The sequence below is a fragment of the Canis lupus genome, chromosome 26 (assembly GCF_011100685.1).
Source record: "Canis lupus familiaris isolate Mischka breed German Shepherd chromosome 26, alternate assembly UU_Cfam_GSD_1.0, whole genome shotgun sequence".
Classification (NCBI taxonomy): domain Eukaryota; kingdom Metazoa; phylum Chordata; class Mammalia; order Carnivora; family Canidae; genus Canis; species Canis lupus.
In genome coordinates, this window is record NC_049247.1 from 20,641,125 (window position 1) to 20,657,448 (window position 16,324).

Below are 16,324 nucleotides of genomic sequence, written 5' to 3' on the forward strand. Positions count from 1 at the left end.
GGGCTTGCCCTGGCTTCAAATCAATGACTTTGAGGCTCGAAATGCCTGGTTCTTCCTCTTACTGATCAAAAGAATTTACAAATGGAAGACATTTGCAATACGTAAATTACATAAGGTATGTGTAAACAATATATAAAGAGCTCTCTTAAATTAGTAAGAATAGGACAGGCAACCCAATAACAAAATGGGCAAATCTGAAGAGATACACTTCATAGGAGAGATCATCTAAATGGTCAATAAGCATATGAAAGAACACTCACTACCATCCACCAGGGAAAAAAATGCAAATTAAAAGTCTAATATAAGACCACTATACATGTGAATAGCTTTAAAAAAAAAAAAAAAGAAAAGATAATACCAGGTGTTAGCAAGGATGTGATACAACCAGAACTTTCACATTCAGGTGACAGGGGAACCTGGCAACTCCCTTTGAGAAATTGGCGTAATAGAGACAAAAGCTGAACACGCACCTTTTCTGTAACTGAGCAATTCTACTGTAAGTAGACATCCAGCAGAAATGCATCTAACTGGGGCACCTGGGTGGCTCCACAGGTAAGCATCCGACTTTTGATTTCAGTTCAGATCATGATCTCAGGCCATGCATTGGGCTCAGCACTCATCCCTGCTTGGGGTTCTCTCTCTCCCTCTCCTGCTGCCCCTCCCTCACGCTTTCTCCCTCAAATAAATAAATCTCAAAAAAAAAAAAAAAGGAAGAAAGAAAGAAAAGAAAGGGGAAAGAAATAAAGAAATGTAGCTAACTCTTCACCGAAGTTCACATGCCAAATGAAATGTTCCCAGCAGCACTATTTGCAACCCCCGCCTCATTAGAAACTACTCAAAGGCCCATTAATGAATATGTAAATACAGGTAAATAAATACATACACACCTAACAGCCAGGCAAAAGAACAAGCCAGAACTTCACACAACAATCTGGATGAATCTCACAGATTTATGCTGAGCAAAAAAGAAAGAAAAAAAAAGCCAATCCGAAAGAGAGCATCTGCGTTTTTACGTACATAAAGTACTTTATCCAACTATAAAGCACAAGACGGGCAAAATTAATCTCTATTAGGAGATTTAAGGATGGTGGTTGGGAAGGCCTGAATGCAAGGAGTACCAGGCACCTTGCTGGAGGGGGTGCAGGCATGTGCTTTTTTTTTTCTTGAGCTGGTGCCATCACACCTTTGGAAAATTCACCAAGTGGTCCGATGCTGAGTAGTGGTGCTGGGGGGGGGGGGGGGGGCACGGCCCTCCCACCCACGCACCTTCCTGTCAGCTTTGGAGAACACACAGGACTCCATTCATTCCCCTCATCAACACCCGCTGGCAGGCACTCTCCCAGGGCCAGGCCTGGGCGTCAGGAACAGAAAGGTCAATAGAGCTGAGGCCTCCGGTCGTGCCACCCACAGCCCAGATCCTGGCACAACTACCCCCAAACCCACACTCAATAAGGGAGCAGCCAGGCTAGGGTAGCTTTTGATGAGGGGCCAAGGGGGTGATGTCTGCTTGTCTTCCTCTCTCTCCATCCCTCCCCAGAGCACGCTTCAGGCTTTTTCCTTCCCGACACTGGGCCACACTTGAACATTCTGGCACAGGTGACTCCTCTGCTCCTCGTCTCTGCCACCATGCCTCCTCTGTTCCCCCTGGATGAACACCTCCAGCCCCAAATTCCCTCAACACCAGACTGGGGCAAGAGCTGTCTCCTCACCACCTCCACTTGGGCGTTAAGCTGGTACCTCAAAATTAACGCAACCAAAGCTGATCTCCTGGTTTTCCCCCTCAAATACCTCCCACCCTTACTTGGTGGCAGCGCACTACACTCAGGCGATAAGGCTTGAAGGCAGCCAAAAGCAAGACTCCCCTCTCTCTCCCCCACCCCAATCCAATCCAGCAGCAGATCCTGCCAACTTCACCTTTAAGGTACAGCCACGCAACCATTTCTTGGCACAGGTAACAAAAGAAATAGACAGGGGGATCCCTGGGTGGCTCAGTGGTTTGGCGCCTGCCTTCAGCCCAGGGCGTGATCCTGGAGACCCAGGATCGAGTCCCATGTCGGGCTCCCTGCATGGAGCCTGCTTCTCCCTCTGCCTGTGTCCCTGCCCCTCTCTCTCTCTCTCTCTCATGAATAAATGAATAAAATCTTTAAAAAAAATAGACAAATTAACGTCGGGATAATTAAAAATATTTTGTGCATCAAAAGACACTATCCACACAGTAAAAAAGACAACCCACAGAACAGGAGAAAATATTTACAAATCCCCTATCTCACAAAGGATTACTAACCAGAATGTGTTAAGGACTTTCTAAAACTTAATGACAAACCACCAAACCACCTGATTCAAAAATGGGCAAAGAACTCTGACATGTCTGCAAAGATCTACAGATGGCCCACAAGCATATGGAAAGACGTTCAACATTGCTGACCATCAGGGAAACACAAATCAAAACTGCAATGAGAAAGCACTTGGCACCCCTCAAGGACAATGTGAATACCTCCCCTCCCATCTGCTCCTCCTGCCTCAACCCTGCAGCTTTCCAACAGTGGGCATGTCAAGGCTCCCCACTATTCTTAAGATGCAATTTTCTTTAAGCAGGGGGATGGGCAGAGGGAGAAGGAGAGAGAGAGAGAATATCTTAGGCAGGCTCTACACCCATCATGGAGCCAGACGCAGGGCTCAATCTCACGACCTGAGTCAAAATTAGAGTTCAAGTCTTGGGACGCCTGGGTGGCTCAGCAGTTGAGTGTCTCCCTTTAGCCCAGGGCATAATCCCAGGATCTGGGATCGAGTCCCACATCGGGCTCCTTGCAGGGAGCCTGCTTCTCCCTCTGCCTGTGTCTCTGCCTCTGTGTCTCATGAAAATCTTAAAAAAAAAAAAAAGAGTTGAAGTCTTAACCAACTAAGCCATCCAGGTGCCCCAGGATGCAACTCTTCACATGGCTTGTGGGGACCTCATGATCAGCCCCCCATGCTCCAGACCAATGGAATATCTATCAACCTGACAGATGCCACATACTCCTGATTTTCCTAACCACTTTCCCAGTCTACCTCAGACCCTAGGTGTGGACACGTGCCCCAGGCCCAAACAATTACAGTGTTCGTTCGAGGAAGGATACATAACTCCATCTAGATTATTGAAAATTAGCTAGAGACTTTAGCAGCACTTCTAGGGAAACTATGGAAAAGGGTATGTGGTTGGAGGTACAGGGACATCTCTGGTCACCACCAGTGGAGCCTGCCTGAGAAGCCAACCCAAGAAGATGGAGCTATGGGAGACATGGGAACCCAACCAACCTGAGAAGATGGGAGACATGACTCCCTGATATTAGTTGGGCTCCTGGATCCAGCCATGCCTGAAGCCATTCCTACCCCTCAACTTTTTAGTGACATGAGCCAATAAATGTACTTTTTTGCTTAATTTCACGGGAGCTGGATTTCTGTGTTTGTCAATCAAGAGTCCTATCTAGTAGGTACCTATATGCCCTTTCCCCAATTTTATCTTGGCTTGTTTGTTATCACCTCAGCTCAAGCAGCTCCTTTTCCAGGAAACCTCCCATGAGCACCCAGATTAGATTAAATACCCCTATGTCTCAGAGAACCATATGCCTACTCTTCACCATCCTCTATAGTAATTGCTATTTGCCCTTTCACCTCCCAAACCTACCTGACTGTGGAGAGCTCATGGGCTGAGGGGCCCTGCAGTCTTTTAAATTTTTTTCCCTTTTGTATTCCCACCCTTAATACAGAGACTGGGATGCCCACAGGCATTCGTATTTTATTTTTAGAGCTCACTCTGTTGACAGCTAAGTGTCCTCAGGTATCAGGGAGCAGTGAAAAAACAGGTTTTGCAGGAAGATGGACCTTAGTCTGAATTTTCCCCTATTAGCTTTGTGACCTTAGGTAAGTCACTTAGCCTCTCTGAACCTCATTTTCTTACTTGTAAAAGGTGAACAGCAACTAAGTACACATAAAGGCCTCAATATCATACCAGAGCAGAGTAAATGCTCAATGAATGGCAGTGCCTGTCTCCACTTCTTTCTCCAAGACAGAAATCCTGCTGCTCCCTTTTATTTCTGCTCCACCACTGGTGTGGATATCTGTCAAACTGCCTGCCAAGCACGCATTCTCTGATCTTCTGGGATCAGTCCTTGTGAGCAGTGTAGGGCTGATCCCATGCCAGGATCAGCAATGGAGGGCTGGCCAGTAAAAGGGTACAGACGTTCACAGATAGGCAGGAGACCCTGGGTGGGCGAAGAGGAGTCAATCCCAGCATTTGCAAGAACCACTAGAGAAATGGCTCTCTTGTAGCCGAGACTGCTAACGTTAAGGGAAAGTGCTATTGGGGAGAGCGTACCTGAGAATGAGGCTACCACAGAAGAAAGCCCATCTAAGAGACATGTCCACATACACCGGGGTACCTGGATCCAGCTGTACCAGAAGGCGATACACCTCCAGATTTTCCATTTACCTGACCCCAAAATATAGACACACAATAGGCTCTTTTGACCTCTGCATGCTTACCACTCAGCGGTCTTCTCCCAGGCCCTAGAATGATTTTTCTTCTTTTAATGTGCAGACAGGACTCAGGGTGATGGCTGGAGCCAGCTAACCACTCACACTTCTGCCCCACGGGTGTAGAAATGAGTTTTCCACGTGGGAAGCCAGCTCTTATAAAAGTCAGGTTGTTCCCATGTATTTTGCTTACAAAACAGTCAGGTTGTTCCCATATATTTCACTTAGAATGCCTTTGGCTAACTTCCCCCTTGCCCTGCCCCCAGTTGCAGTTTATGGCTTTTTTATTGCATTACCTTCCACTTCTTTGTTGTGGTGGTTTTGCAATGGCCGATGGCCAAACAGTGGAAATGCCTGCCCAAGAACAAAGCAAGCAAGCAATAAATATTTGCCGGAGGTAATGTCCCCAGATAAGAAGGCCTACACCTTTTTTTATGGTTCATCCCTACGGCACTTGGCTTTCATCCCCCAGTGATACTGTGGGCATGTGGGTCTGGACAGATGTAGGATTATGGGCAGGGGGTTAAGAGCACAATTCGCAGGCTTGATTCCAGGGCCGCACCTACCTGGGCATCTTGTTAACAGAGGCACCTGCCACCCTTCTACCCCCCACCCCCCACCCCGTCGTCTCCATCTCAGACAAACAAAGCCTGGGACTCGGACAGTTTCCTCCCTCACCTGTTCATGAAGCAGGCATAAGAGCAAGGGTTTCAAAGTCCTCAAGAGCTGTTCAGAACACTTCGAATATCAAAAGCCCTGAGAAAGAAGGGGCATCTCCTCACGGCTCACTGACGTCTGGGGGCGCTGCTCCAGAGTGAGTGAATGAGCAGCCTCTTCCTACAGAACAATGGTTTGGACCCCTAGGAAGCCAGGGACCTTGCTAGAAAGTATTTCCATCTGCAGACTTGCCTAGACATCACAAGGAACAGGGCCAGGTGTGGGGAGAGTCCCTGAACTTCTCTGAGCCTGTTTCCTTTTCCTCATCTGTGAAATGGGTGAACAACATAATCCTTCCTGCTATGAATTACTGAGACCTTCTATGCATCAGGCACCAGAAAACCTTCTCTGCCATCTTCCTGGCAACCCGAGATGGTCACTACTATGATGTCCACTTTACAGATGAGGAACTTGAAGCCCAGAGAGGGGAGGTGGCTGGCTTGAGGTTCCACAGCTCCAGCACCAGCCAGCTGGCATTCTAATTCCCATGTGTCCGACTCAAATGACCCCATCTTTCCACCATATCAGGGCTCCTCTCAAAGGTGCCTCGCATCACTCTGAGGTTCCAGTGATACCACACACAAAAGATACATATTTGTGCACCTGTTTGCTCAGGAACTGGCAAGTTCTAGATATTTAGGGATCTGGGAACCAAATGGCTGGAGGGAGACGCAGCGCCCTGGAATCCTCACTACTCCATTCACCTGGGCCCTCAGTCCCCTGTCCCAAGTGGAGAAGGTCCCCAAAGAGCAGAGCTGGACAAAGAGACAATAAAGTCAGTAATCACCTTTCAACGAAGGAGCACATGCCTGGGCGTCCTCGTCCTCCGGAAGGTGGGCTCCCGACCACGCATCTGGCTGTGCCCATCACTCCCTGCCATGACCCCAGCTCCACTAGGAACCTGCCACCCACCGGCAGCCCCAAGAAGTCAGGTCCGAAGGAGCTCGTGCACCAGCACAAGAAACTGATGCTGGAGCAACTGGATAATGAGCAGAATGAAAGGAGAGCCCGATCAGGGGAATAAATAAGTCACGTGACCAAGGAGGTCCGAGGAAAGGCTGTGGGTTCTGGCTAGCACGGGGCAGGGGGTGGGGAGGGTCAGACGGGAATCCGAGAAGGATGCGCAGCACGGGAGCAGGTGCAGAGGGCGCAGGTGCAGAGGGCGGTGAGGTGTCGGGGGAGGGAGGAGCTTGTGAGCAGAGAGGCCCGAGGTGGACAAGCAGGCTGAGAATCACGAAGAGCAAAAGGATTCACTGTAACCACAACAGTGTCAGGGTCACGGTGCGGCTCAAGGTTAATGGTCATAAAAATAACAATAGCAGGAATAGTAATAATAGCAAACATGCACGTGCTGCTTACTTTGTGCCCAGATGCTTTCCTGGGCATCTACATGTACTAGTTCAATTGATCCTCACAACTCATCTATGACAACGGTGCTATTATTATCCCATTTTATAGACAAGGAAACTGAGGCACAGAGCAGTTCAAGTTCTTGCCCGAGAGCTCACAGAAGTCACGTGGCAGGGCAGGGTGTCGCTCCGACATGGTCTGGTCTTTAGAGCACGCTTAACCCCCACTACAGGAGTTCCCAAAATGGGTTCCCAGACTACCAGCGGGGGCAGTGCCTGGGAACCCATTAGAAATGCAAATTCTCAGGCTCCTTTTCCAGGGGATGCTGCTTGCCTAAAGGTGCTGCCCTGCTACATACCTGCTTAAGAGTAGAGGGAGGAAGGGGGGGGCAGACCTTGGGGCCTTGAGTGCCATAAGAAGGGGCTCCCCCCACTCCTTTATAGGCAATAGGGAGCTAGTGAATGCTTTTGAGAAGGGGAGCCACATCTTCTCCTTTTGGGTTTTCCCAGCTAAGTTGCAGAAGACCTTGTGAAAGAAGGAGATCCTCATGATCCAAGCAACATCTAACCAGAGGCCCGAGGCGCCCAAGGCCAAGGCAGCCATAGCCCCTGCCTGAGAGGAAGCACAGTGAGGTCAGTGACCTCTGACCCCGTTGACCCCCTCTGCTATTCTCAGGGCCTTGTGTTTCATCACTGGGAGGGTAAGGAGAGACCCGCCCCCTGCCAAGGATAGGGGGAGGAACTTACCAGGACTCCCCCAGCAGGTGGGGGGAGGGTAAGCCAGCCTTAAACCCCAGTGCCCTACCTCCCAGGAGGGGGTTCTCGCCTGACACCCACAGAGGGCCACCAGAGAACCTACCAGCTAAAGGCTCTCCCTGCACTGCATCCACCCTGGGGAACCCAGATCTGTGCTGTACTCCAAGCCTGTTTTCATGACCTGAGCAAATCACCTATGGGGCCTCAGTGTCCCCCTCTGTGAGAGGAAAAGGCTGGTCTCATTTTCTAATATCACTATTCTCCCCCCAAATTTGCCAGCAAATGTGCACGGCTGGCCTACTGTGTGTACTGCGGAGCTGTGAACAGGCTGGGGCCTCCCCAGGGAGCTCAGCGCCACTGAAAGAGAAGGAGAGGCGAACGACCCCACAGGGTCCCGCACCTGCCCTGTGCGGATTCAGGGGGATCCCCAGAGGCAGGGTAACCAGCACCTCCGCCCAGGTGAGCTTCCAAACCAAGTTAGACCCAAAGCTGCACTCCACTCCCTCGCTGCCAACCCAGGCTTCCTGTTCCTCTGCCTCCCCCGCCCCTGGGGCCTGCCCTCCTGGCCCCCACCCCCCAGCCCCGCCCACCACTGCACCGGGGGCCCCGGGGCGGGGCTGCCCTAGGGGGTGGACTCCGAACCCCTGCAGTGCTGTGTTGCCTCCGCTGGGCTCCCAACCTCCCTGGGCCAGGCCAGAAGGCGCCCGCCACCATCTCCCAGGCCTTCAGGAGGGTGGTCGCGCAGTCCCTGGGCTCTGTGAAGGTTCGGTTCTGAAGGTTCTGGGGGGCAGGATGTCACTCACAGTCAAAGGAAGTGGGACAGAGCGTTTCTAATTAAAGGAAGGGCTGGGGGGGGGGGTTGTGGAGGGGAAGTAGTGCCCGTGGGGGGAGGGGACAGACAGAGGAACAAATGGAGAGAGCCAGCTGGCCTGAGATAGAGAGGTATAGAGATGGGGGAAGACAGAGTCAGAGTCAGGGGGAGACCTGAACAGAGGGAGATAGAGACAGGAAGGAGACAGGGAGAGACAAAAATAGACCCTGCCAGATGTGGGGAGCAGGAGCGAGATGGGGGAGCAGAAGAGCCTGGAACTGGGACCTCGGCTCCTGTGACCTGCCTCCTACCCTGTAACTAAAGGAGTCCTTTCCCACCCCTTGTTCAGGGAGCTGACCTTAAGGGCAAGGTCACCTGCTAGCCTGGCCCCCTCTGAGCCCCCCACCCCGTCATGGGGCTGCCCAAATTCCCGCCTACTGAGGACCACCTTCCTGATTACTCTCACCTGTTTCATATATTTGTTCAATGAACATTGCTAGAACATTTTCAAAGGAAACTAGAACCCACCGGCTGAGATGAAAAACACGCCCTCATCAAAAAGAAACTACAAAAATAAATGCAAAGGCAGGGATCTTTCCGCCTCCTGGCTGGGGGTGGGGGTGGACCAGGGAGCCCGGGGTGGGGTGGGGTGGGGAGGAGGAGCCAGCAGGAGTGTGCTCTGTGTTAAACAACAGGAGCCCAGAGAGAAGTGCTCAGTTAGCACCAAGCAGTGACTCTCCTGGGAGTCAGCAAAGGGTAGACGGGGATTTGAAGAGGAAGCCTCTCATTCTGCAGGGGGAAATCCAGTCCCTCCAGGATGGCACTGGACACTGTGCTGTGACTCAACTTCTGCTGACCTCTAATCTTAACACCTCACTCCACCCCTGCACGTACCAATATCTGGAAGTCTGGGCCATGAACACTAGCAGACCTACCAGGCCTAGTCACACACCTCCAAACTTTTGCATCTGTGGCTCCCTCCCCCTTGGACACCCTTCCTGTCCTCTTCTACCCAGCTAATTCCTACTGGCACAGTTTGTACCAGTCTCCACCCCCTCCAGGCAGCCTTCCCTGACTGCCTCCCATCCATGTATCAGCATCCCCCAAAACACTCAACACCCTGTGTGGCCTCTCTGGTTTGCTGTCTCCTCCACTGGAATGCAGAGTTGGATCTTTCCCCATATCTTCACAGGACCTAGCAAGGCCCCCTATTTGGTTTTTGTGGGGTTTTTTTTAAGATTTTATTTATTTATTCATGAGAGACACAAAGAATAAATGCAGGGAGCCCGACATAGGACTCGATCCCGGGTCTCCAGGATCACGTCCTGGGCTGAAGGCAGGTGCACAACCTCTGAGCCACCCAGGCTACCCATGGCCCCCTGTTTGTGAAGTGAATGCAGAAACAGACAATCAAGAAGTGAAGGCAGCCTAATGCTCACGGACAGTGGAAATCAAAACCTTCTCTGAGCTGTGTGGGAAAGTTTCTGGCAAAAGACCCTGTAAGAAGGCGACGCCCTCGCTCCAATGGGCCTCACCTACGCCCTGACCCACAGACTCTAAGAGCCTCCACGTTCTCACCTATAACAGGAAGACAAAAGAGTGTCACTTATGATAACAGTTGAGCTCAGAAAAACACACGTAAAGAGCTAAGTATCCAGCAGGCACTCAAATCTGAACGGCAATCATTATTTTACTATCACCTTACCAAAGATTATAACTTAAAGGGACCCAAGAGATGATTAGATCAGGGGTTGCCAGATTTTCTGTAAAGGGCCTGGCGGTAAATACTTTCAATTTTGTGGACCACACGGTCTCTGTCTCTGAACTCTGCCCTCCTGGTTCAGAAGCAGCCACCGACAAAATGGAAATAAATGTGTGGCTGTATTCCAAAAAAACTTTATTTATAAAAACAAGCAGCGGGCTGGAAAGGGCCCTGGGGGCTGTCGTTTGCCAACATTCTAGGTAGACATCTTGGGTCAGAGACGTGGTTGACTTTTTTCTTGTCTGATTCCTCCACCAGAGGGTAAACACTCCAGGAAAAATGGGGACCTGGTGGCTTCTTAAATCCCGCACCCCAGCATCTAGCTGAAAACTGCCACATGCCTCTATCCCAAAAGCCTTTACCGAGTGCCTCCGCTGACCTAGGTGCGGGGCCAGGTGCCATGGACACAGTGGCACCTATAGAGGCTAGCGGAGGGCGTCACTCAGCGGATATCTGTGCCGTGATGGGATGGAGGGATGACCCCACAGGCAGCCTCTGGAGTTGGGCAGATCTGGGTTCAAATTCCAATGCTGTCACATCAGACCTGTGTGACTTCAGGGAAAGTGACTCGACAGTCTCTGAGCCTCAGTTTCCAGGAAATGGAGTGGTCAATAACCAATGCCTCCCCTGATCCCTTGTGAGGACAGAGAAAGCGTCCCCAGAGCCATGCAGGTGATGTAGATGTGCTGGGACACAGACATACTCGTCAGTACTCACAGCAGAGGGGTCTCAGCTCGCCCTGAATATCTCACTGTGGGTTGTGTGGGGACCGGAACCAAATAAGGTGGGACCCTGGGGTCCAGAGACAGAGCCTTCCATGCAGGGAGTGTGAAATGGGGGCAAGCTCCTGATGTGTTAAAAGCCTTGAGGCTCCTAGTGGCAGAAGAGGTATCAGGAGGCCTCAGACAACCTCCAATGTCCTAGAAAAGCAGAACTGGAAGGACTCTTGAAGAACATGGAAACCAGTGGTTAAAACATTTTATTTTTAAAGCAATGGAACTACTTGTTCAAGTACACCCAGGCAGGCCCGTGGTGGCCTCAGAGCAGTGAAGACCTGTACCGGGCCAGCAAGCCCTTGGGGCAGACAGGTCACTCATGCGATGGTGGGGAATGGTGAAGACTATGATGACCAGGAGAGCCCAGGGCATTTGAGGGGGAGCTTCAGGCCACTCCAGTTTGGCCCAAGCTCCTGAGTTCCCAAAAGAAGTGGGAAATTGGATTATTCTCTAAAAAACAATTGAACGTCGGTTCCATTTAAAATAAAACCCAGGGACTCCTGGGTGGCTCAGTGGTTAAAGCATCTGCCTTCAGTTCAGGGCAGGATCCCAGGTCCTGGGATCGAGTCCCACATCAGGCTCCCTGCGAGGAGCCTGCTTCTCCCTCTGCCTATGTCTCTGCCTCTCTCTCTGTGTGTGTCTCTCATGAATAAATAAATAAAATCTTAAAAAAATAAAGTAAAACCCAATGGAAACTGAACAAAAACCATCATCTGGGTCAAAGGCATCAATTGGCAGCTTGTTACAAGTCCAACCTGTCCATTTCACAGGTGAGGAAACTGAGTCTCAGAGAGGGAAAGCACCTTGCCCAGTGTCACACCATGATTCAGAAGCCCAAATAGGACTCAGCTGCCTCCAAGCTCCTACCCAGCCCCATCTGCTCGGGAGTGTGGGGGAATGGGAGGGAGTAGAGGGATCAGGGTTGTGGGGTAAGAAGCCAAGAGCCCTGCTTGTTCTGTCATCCAGGATGGAGTGTGGACAAATGGACAGGGAATGGGATAAACATGCATTAATAATACATGATAATTTGTAATAATATATAACACTGTAATATAGTAATAATAACTGACACCTTCTGAGTGTTTCTTATGTGCTGGGCATTAAGATAAGGTATCAAGAGACACCTGAGTGGCTCAGTGGGTTAAGTGTCTGCCTTTGGCTCAGGTCATGATCCCAGGGTCCTGGGATCGAGTCCCACCTTGGGCTCCCTGCTGGCCTGGGAGTCTGCTTCTCCCTCTCCCCCCTGCATGTGCTCTCTTCTCACTCAAAAAATAAATAAAATCAAAAAAAGGAAAAAAAAAAAGGTAGGGTATGAAGAAGGGATAAGATGGTAATTAAGAGTGTAGACTCTGGATTCAAATCCTGCCTCTCCTACTTCCTGGCGGGGTGACCTTGTGCTAAATTACTTCACCTCTCTGTGCCTCGGCTTGTCCAATTCATATGGCCACTGAGCAGATCAAATGAGTCAAGGTAAATAAAGCGCCTAGAACACTGCCCCATGCCTGGTGAGCTCTGTTGATATCAGTTGTAATCATGGCCTTTTGACAGATGGGGACGCCGAGGCTCCCAAAGGGACATGCTCAAGATCCCAACAGCCTGTCTGACCCTGAGCTGTCACATTTTGCCTTGTATCAAGGTGAGCACTTTACCCCATCCCCACCCCCGTCCCCATCCCCTCTGGTCCAATCCAGGAGGTAGGTCCTATCTGTACCTCTATTCTGCAGACTAGAAAACGGATGCATTGGGAAAGCAGCCAAAGAATACAACCACACAGCCACTGAGGGGAACAACTAGATTCTAAGGCAGGCCTAAGCCCTGGAGTATGCATGCTACCACCAGGCCCACTTTCTGGCCACCAGCTGGCTTTCTGGCCACAGCAGACTGGTCAAAAGTCTGGTTGGTGCAAGAATGCACTTGGCAGACAATCTGGCTGGCCTGCGTTTGCCTCCACCATCTGAGCACGCAGGATAACACAAAGTTCCTCCCCCCGTGGCAGGCACAGAGGCTCCCCAGGGCATGTGGGCACTGTCCTCAGCAGCCCTGCCCTGCAATTTCTGGGGTCTGGCCCACCTCATGAGCTGGTCTCAATGAATCATTCCCATGAATCCACCTCGTGCCACAGCCCAGAGTGGAGGAGACCAGAGAAGGGCCATGGGAAGGGCAAGCATCTTGGAACCTTCTCTCGAGTAGCTCCAGACAGGGTGAATGTGTGGCTGCCGAGAGCAGAGAAGGGGGACTGCAGATGGCAGGAACAGGTGGCAGGTGGGGAGGCCGGGAGCGGCTGTTACAGACAAGTTTCTGCAGTGCCACAAGGCAAATCAGAGCCAGCCAAGCAGGTATATACCTGGACTTTCAAATCACTAACACCAGCCACTTCTGCTCTGCCTCTCTTACTACGGAACAATTCACAAAGTCATGCCGATAACACATTTTTGACAGCTCTCCCAATCCCAAGGTGGCACCGCATCCAAGTTCTGACTCAGTCCACGCCCACTCCCCAGCAGGACACACGGAGGCCCAGAGACCCTGGCTGAGCCTCTTGAACCCTGTTGCCATTTCCCCAGGCAACACAGGAATGCTTGATTTTAAAAGGACCAGGAAAGGAAAGTAGTTACAGATGAACAAAAGCGGGAGGGGCTGGCTACAGATGCCAGAGGCCTGTCTCAATGGCCCTTTGGAATAGCAGCCGCCCAGGTAGGACGAGGCTGCTCAATGCAAACCCAGAACGCACAGAGGAATGCTGCCTTCCGTTCCAGAACTAGCAGATGACAGGGTTAAGAACATCAGGAAGAACTGGTGACTTTTAAGAAACTTGGTTCTTTCATGAAAATGCCATGCTCTGACCTGGGTGCTTTCTGGGCGGCTCCACCTCACAGAGGCAAAGAGGTGAGGGGTCCCAGACTTGGGGGCGATGCCAAGAGGAGGGAGGGGATGTCTGTGTGTCATCCTGAGGGGCACCACTGAGGCACCTATAACTCCAGACTGCAGGTCTCTAGTCTGGGGGCAGAGATGAGGAGGGGGTGGCACTTGTTGAAAGAAGCAGTGACTCACTGAGGTTGCGCAGGTGGCCCACCTGTGAAACCCAATTTCACAGTCATGGAAACTGAGGCCAGATAAGGAGGAATGACTGGCACAGACTACATCACTACTAAACCAGAGTGAGTCACCCGGAGATTTGGCCACCGGGGGAGGAGGTCACCTTCAGAGTGAGCATGGGTGGCCCGGGGGGTGGGGGTGGGGGGATGGTGGGCAGGACCAGACTCCCTTTCGAAGCTGAGAGACTGGCTTCCGCAGGTCCTCACTGTGAAGGGCCACCCAGCTGGTGTGGGGTGGGAAGGTCTGGGCGGTTCTCACTCTTCCTATCCCCTCTGCACAGGTTCCTAATCAGCACCACCAGGTCCTGAGGTGGGCACTGCAAGCCCCTGGGCTCCTCACTGCCCCCTGTCCTGCACAGGGTCTGGTTGAAGGCCCTCAGCAAGGATGTCCCTGTTACAGAAACGACGGAAGCGCACACACACCTGGGCGAAGCGCTCCATGGGCTTGATTTCTGATTTCTTGATGGTCCCAGAGATGTTCCTGGGTGACCTGAAGGACACTCCTTATTCTGCTAATGAGGCATTTAATCCAATGCATATTGGAAAAATACTTTTTAACAAGCACATTGAAGCCAGTTATTTCAAAGATTATGACTGCTCCGGAGACTATATTTACTTAAAATGATCGGTACCCTTATCCATGGCTGGTGGGATTGTAAAACGGGGCAGCTGCTTGGGAAAACTGGCACTTCTTCAAAAGGTTAAACATAGAATTACCATCCGATCCAGCAACTCCACTCCCAGGGATATACCCGGGAGAACTGAAAACATATGCACACACGCAGACTTGTACACGAATGTTCACAGCAGTGTTACAACAGCCAAAAAAAGTAGAAATAATGTCCACCAGCTGAGAACTGGATGAATAGAGTTATATCCCTGCAAGGGAATATTATTCAACCATTAAAAGGTAATGAAATACAACTAATAAAACTAATATGACATTGTATGTTAACTATACTGGAATTAACCTAAAAAAAACTTAAAAAAAAAAAAGTAACGAAATACTGTGGCACCTGGGTGCTTCAGTGGGTTAAGCGTCTGACTCTTGGTTTCGGCTCAGGTACTGATCTCAGGGTCATGAGATCCAGCCCTGAGGCTCAGGCTCTATACTCAGCAGGGAGTCTGCTTCCCCACTCCTCCTCCCTCTGTCCCCCCTCCTCATGCTCTCACTCTCTCTCTTTCTCCAATAAATAAATAAATCTTAAGAAAAAAACTGTTAAAGAAAAGTAATGAAATACTTAAAAAAAAAAGGTTTAATGAAGAACTGCTATAAACCACCACATGGATCGGCCTCCGAATTGTTCTAAGTGAACAGCACCAGTCGCAAAAGGCCACATTGTGCTGACTCCATTTACAGGAAACGTCCAGCACAGGCAAATCCATAGAGATGGAAAGTAGATTAGTGGTTGCCAGGGGTTGGAGATGGAGGGATTGAGGAGTGATTGCTGATGGGCCCAGGGTTTCTTTTTGGGTGATGAAATGTTTTAGAATTAGGTTAGTGATGGTGGTTGCAACATCTCTGCATATCCTAAAAAAATCTAAAAAAAAAAACAACAACAACACTGAACTGAATGCTTTTTTTTTTTAAGGGTCAATTGTAGGATATATGAATTCTATCTCAGTGAGGCTGCTATAAAGAGATTACATGAAGTTCTAAAAAATGAGGTGATAAAAACACATCCATTGGGTAAATAATAGAATACTACAACAGGGATTCAGTAGGGTAAACTGGTTCACGAATGACTCAACACACCCAATTTCACAATCATGGAAACTGAGGCAGGATAAGGAGGAACGACTGGCACAGACTACATCACTACTGAACCAGAGCGAGTCACCCGGAGATTTGCCCAACTCCAGAGGCCTGGCCTTGTCATCAGGCCACCCAGCTGAATAAAGGATAGGCGATGGGGTACAAGGAGAAGGGTCCACAGCCCAGGACGGGAGACAGACCTGCAAGGAGGCTGGTAAGCGAGGGAACGCGCCAGCTGCCCCTGTGGGTTTCAGAACAGGAAGCGCCCAACAATGCCTGCAGAGGACCAGAGGAGGCTTCCAGGCCGGGCGCTGCCTGAGGCTTCTGAAGGATGAGTAGGAGTTTGCCAACTCGCCTCACCAACACCCGTACACGCAGTCGGGAGGCCTGGGAGGGAGGGTTTCAGCTCAGCCACATCCCACCTGTGGGGCCTACCAGGCCCGTGGGCGCATGACCTTTCTTAGCCTCAGTTTCCCCATCTGCAAAAGGGGAAGTGAGCAAGTGATAGGCACAGTGCCTTGTAACAACCGCAGTCCCCTGGACGGTGCCCACCCTTCCCTCCCAGGGCGTGACGGGCGGTTGGGTGCGAGAGCCTGACCTGCGCTCTGCCCTGTGCCCCCCAGGTCCGGCCACGCCGCCCCGGCGACCCAGGCCCCCTTCCCCGGCTGCCGCTCCCAGTCCCGGCTGCGCCCACCCAGCGGCGGGGGCAGCGGGGCGGCGGGTCCGCGGGACGAGCACCCCTCGTCGCCGGTGACCCCAGGCCCCGGCGGTGCGCGCCCCCCGACGCCTC

General features: G+C 51.1%; 1 protein-coding gene across 4 annotated transcripts in view; it reads right to left on the reverse strand.

Annotated features, from left to right (window-relative positions):
- TPST2 (tyrosylprotein sulfotransferase 2) overlaps nt 1–16,324 on the reverse strand; it is a 52,280-nt gene that overhangs the window by 35,513 nt on the left and 443 nt on the right. The window contains exon 1 of one of the 4 annotated variants that reach the window (XM_038575514.1): nt 15,735–16,013. The exons of 2 other annotated variants lie outside the window; for them this stretch is intronic. The gene's annotated coding sequence lies outside the window, so the exon portion shown is untranslated. Of the gene's footprint in view, nt 1–4,521; nt 4,655–15,734; nt 16,014–16,324 lie in introns of those variants that run through there. One more of the 4 variants, XM_038575516.1, reaches the window with a different exon arrangement.